Genomic DNA, 5,425 nt, shown 5'->3' on the forward strand with positions numbered 1-5,425 from the left:
CAAAATGTCAATAAAGTGCGTATTCAAATCCATGTGTGCATCATCCATGAATGTTTAAAACTTGAAAGTAGTCCAATCTAAACATCAAAGAACTGCAAATTCAAAAAACCTAATGTAAAGGATAGATTGACTCTAGATTTTCAAACCAAGGTTATTTAGATTCTTCTAATGCCATGTATAATTTTTTTTACCAATAATTTGATTAATTTCATTGATAATGCGTTTGAGGAGTCGAAGCGAAAGACACAATAAACATAATTTCCAAAAAAAAAAAAAAAAAAAAAAGAATGAAAAAGATAATATTATTAAACAAAAAGGAAAATACAAACAACCAAAACTCAGCAGCACCTAGCAGTAGCAGCTGAGCTACCAACAAAGTTCAGCCTACAGAAGAGGACTCTGCAGTCCTAGAGCCTTAATGTCTGATACCATACACAACCAAGGTCAAGCTCCAACCAGAACCGAGCCAACCAACAAGACTTCTTAAATACAATTTATCTCAAAGCTTACCGATCAAGACCAAGATAAGTTAAGCAGCCAAAGAACCCGCCTGACACGGATTCATAGCAAATCATAAAGCCCTCTATATCCACCCAACATCGTTCAGGGTGGCTTTAACCAACTGCTCCTTTGACACAAATTCTATTATTCCTTTGCCTTTAAATATGATACCATATTTTAAATCTATCTGTAAGAGAGAAATTTATTTTGTACTAAATTAGAAACATGTGATCTCTCTAGACATTATTTATCGATCCCACCACATGTTTCTCCTTCATGTTGGGAGTAGGCATTGACGATCCATTCGATGCTGTCCAGATAGAGGGGAAACTCTGTCGAAGCCAATCGCATAAACTCTGGAATGCCTCAGAAGTGGAATGCAACATTGTTTCAAGAATTTCTTGACAGCGTCGAACTGATTGGAAACTCTGTCGAAACCAATCACACAAACCGTGTAATGCCTCGGAAGTGGAGTGCCACATTGATTCAAGAATTTCTTGACAGAGTTGGAGAATCTGTCTGCGTGAGCGATAAAGTAACAATACCATAACAGATGCACATATAGTGCAGATGAACCACCCAAAAGGAGGAACAAGCATCAACAAAATTAAGTCACAAGCAAAAACTCCAGAAATGAGAAACACACCCTTGAGGAAAGGGAGATGGGTTTTGTTGAAAGTTGGTAGTATTGTCACTGCCATTGATATGGTGAAGATACATACATCTATTATTAAGAGCAACATGAGTGCACCATGTGTGTCGAATAGAGATACATCTGGACTTTGATACTTCCATCCGAGAATGGTAAGCAGGGGTCCAAACAGAACGCCAAAAACAGCAAGCCATTTGGTGTATGAATGGAGTTCTTGCTCATTCCTAAAAATAGAATATAAATTGCTTCAGAATACATACACCATATAGTTTAAAATGAATAAAATCAAACTCTGTCACAGTGCATTTGCATTTTTTTGGCATGTGTTAAGAGAGTGAAGATACCTATTGTCTCAATTTTCGACAAAGTTGGACTTGGAATGGACTAACCAAATATTTGTCTTATGCTTAAAGATGCAGCAATCTTATAATTGTACCAGAAGTAGCCAAGTGAATCACATATTGCTAACTAATTGGAGTAATGTTGCCTTCAATCATGAGTTACACTTAATCCATGCATTAATTTTTAATTGAATTTAATTTTTGTCTTAAAATTTAACATTTAGTAGTAGGTAAGTTAATGGTCAGGAATCATGAAATCTAAGATCTGTTGGATACTTGGATTGACAATATTGAAAAAAAAAAAAAAAAAAATCCATTGCAAATCAATTCGGAAACTCAATTGCCTAAAAAGAAAAATCTAAAACTCAAAGAATCAGCAAAGTTACAAACTTTTGATGGTTTGACCCTCAAAGAATCATCCATAATTCGATCAACCCCAAATTGTAACTATTTCCCAGCTAAGAAAACAAAAACCTTTTACGAATCTATCGGAGGGGTTGAAGTGTGGGATTTTGAAGAGAGAAGAGCTTGGGAATTGACAGTAAATAGAGTGGAATGAGGAAGAGACTAGTCTTGAACTTGAAAACAGGGGTCTAGTCTTATATATATATATATATATATATATATATATATATATATATGCGATGCCAAAAATAGAAATGATGAAAAAGAAATGAAAGAACAGTAGCTGAGATGAAAGACAGAATAAATAAATAATGTCCATTATCTTGATTGGCACCTTAAATAAAAGTTTCCATGTCTATCATCTTTATTGGCCCTTAAACAAAAAGTTTCCATGTGAGAGAGAGAGAGAGAGAGGGAACAGGGTCAGGTTGATTTAGGTAAAACCCAAATATTACACCGAACACAAAATGACATGGTAGAAAATTCGGACAGTAAAATTTAGACAGACCAATGTATATGTCAAAATTTCAAACAAATCCAAACCAAAAAAAAGACTCTTGGATCATTTTTTTTGGATATCTGAATTCGATGCATTGAACAGGTCTTAATGTTCTACAGACGCAAACAAAATATAGATTCTAGATTTTGTGCCACAATCTTAGCTATACAGCTTTAAAAAACTTCCCACCAAACTGTACTTGAGTATGCAAGATAAATGGAACATTAATTGAAGGCACATAAGCAATTGTTAATTATTAAAGCACCAAAATAAGTAAATGATTAAGGCACATAAGCAATGCATATGTAAGTAAAGCACCAAAAAGTTCTTGTTTAAACTTGGTATGGAAAGAACTGAGCACAGAAATGGAATTGAGCTATTAGTAGAATTCATGACAAACTTAGAACAAAATGTTAAAGAAAAGAGATAGCTATGTACCTGTCAGAGTGAAGATCAGCGAAGCTGTTCATGTCGATTCTTCTAAGGGGAAATGAAGTTGTAGCAGTTGCAGCTCTTTGCTCTCTGTGTTTTGTTTTTATTGCTTATGCAGAGTATCTGGGAATGACACTTATTTATAGAAGACAGAGTTGAACTGTGGAATATTTTTATGTATCTTTAGACTTTAGAGACTTTCTTAAAGTAACAAAGATTGGTGGCAATTTTGCAAAGGCAACAAATGATACGGACCGTATTGATCGGCTTGTCCTTGAATCATTCGGCTAAGGAAAGTTACATTACTAATGTCAACTGGTCAGATCTCAGAAGATAGCTAGATAAAAATACTAGTCAAAAAACACGGACCCACAATGAACATTTCATATTCACATTAGAACAAGGACCGATTGTCTATTTGCATTAACTTGAAACACACTCTCTCTCCCAAAGTGGAGATTTGAAAGTGAATCCTGTTAAATCTTAATAAAGAAAAAAACAATCAATACCATAAAGCAGAAAACTCTTAATATATTACTTTACAATTGAATAATTTTGGCCTATTTGTCAGTTTGTACTTTGTAGCAATACTATTTGCCTACTTTTGCTGCTTTTATTTTTTATTTTTATGTGTGTGTTATGTTTTCAAGTATAACAAAATATATACAACTTACACTTTCGAATGAGTTAGTTACTTCATTCTCTATTTTTGGATAGTGGTCTTTTAAGGGTTCAGTTACAAGTGTCCTTAAGATAATTTGTTAATAAACAATTTTAAGAAATATTTTATACCACTTTTCCGAGAAATATAAAATGCTGTAAAAAAAGTCTAAAGTTTTTTCTTTTCTTATTAAAATTTTCTAAAAGTATTTTCTAAATCAATATCCTTATAGCATCCTTTAATTTTTATCATTTTTTAAATCTTAGTAAGATTTTATATTTCTTTGTTTGTTTTCATCTTCTCTTTTTTGGCTAAGTGGCAGGTTTACTAATTTTCTTTGATTTCAAGCAAATGTCAACTATATATTCTTAAGTACATCAACTGGATTTATCAAAAAGGTACATGAACTCTAAAAACTTCAAAAATTTCCCAATGAAGATGGCCATTATGGCTCAAATAATAATCAGCTCTTTTTTTCTTTTCTTTTTTTCCTTTGAATTTATCCTAAGGCATTGCCTTATCAAAATACAAATGCTAAACTAAGTTATAACTTAAGTGATTGTATAATTGTATCACTAGCAAAAGTATATTTCTGACACATTCAAAGTTCAAACGCGGTTTGTGTCTAGTGTTGTTGCCTTTGGTGCATTGAACCCAATTGGATGTGAATATATGTCCAAAAATTGTTATATGTTTGTATTATGTTGGTTCCAGTACATTATAAAATACTAGTCCCAAGTATTGTCATTGTATTTAAATCTCTATGTTGAAGATTTATTTTCTTAATCAATAACATCCAAACTTAATATCTATCAAATTCAACACTTCCTTATAACAAAAAATAATAAATTAATAATAATTCCACACTTCCCCTTACTATGTAACTAAATTGATTTGTTGATTCTGTATTTCTTTGGATAATTTGGGGTTGATGTTGCAAGAAGTTCTAGGTTTTTTTAAAAAAATATTTTTTAATCTTAGAGATCAAGACACAAAAAAGTGCTCAAAGATAAATAGAAGGTTAAAATATTTAATTTGTTATTAAATAGTGCTTTTTTTTTTTTTTTTTTTTGAGTAAGTTTAGTGTGTGTTTGTATTGAGATTTTTTGCGTCTACGTTTTGTGTTCCTGCGTTTCAGTTTTTTTTTTTTTTTTTTTTTAGCCGCACTTGTTGACTTTTTGTCCGTGAACAGTGTATTCGTGTACTGTTCACGGACCCACAAATTTCACTTTTTATCAACTTTTTCATTAAAAATGGGTCCCACGGTACTATTCATATATTTAAAAATTATTTTGCTACAGTGTTTTAAGTTTTAAGTTTTCAGTTTCAGCAAAATAAGTTCTATCCAAACAGACCCTTAGTGTCACAACAATTTCTATTTCTTTTATCATAACTTGCCTATGTGACGAGTTGTAAGTGAAGGAAATATAATGGTGGATCCATATGGATCTAAAATTCCACCACTTACAGATTGTCATGTGACAAAATTGTAGAAATAGTTGTTGTATCAAATTTACTCTATTTTAAATAAAATAAACATTCAGAATTAAATCACAACGAGTGAAAGCTCCTGTTCATTACCTTTTAGCACTAATACTGGACACGTGTGTCATATACTGTGTAAAAAAGTATTGAGGTTTGTATCTAATCACAAAAAGCCAATTATTCCAGTTTAATACTTTTTGAGTGTGAATGTGAAGGCGGTCAACTTCGGAGGTGTCATTTTCTATTGTGAATATTTCTCTGCTGTTTCCTTCCCCCACTCAACTCATGCCTCTAAACAATTGCCTCTAAAACTGGAGGTATCAAGTATTATACGGCTTCCGAATTTTTTCTTTTGGGATGTGAGTTGGGACTTCCTTTTATTCTTTCACGCCTCTAATCTTCCTATCTGTTGTGTACCTTTGGATGAATTTTTTTTTTAATTAAAAAAC

This window comes from Quercus lobata, chromosome 4 (assembly GCF_001633185.2).
Source record: "Quercus lobata isolate SW786 chromosome 4, ValleyOak3.0 Primary Assembly, whole genome shotgun sequence".
Lineage (NCBI taxonomy): Eukaryota > Viridiplantae > Streptophyta > Magnoliopsida > Fagales > Fagaceae > Quercus > Quercus lobata.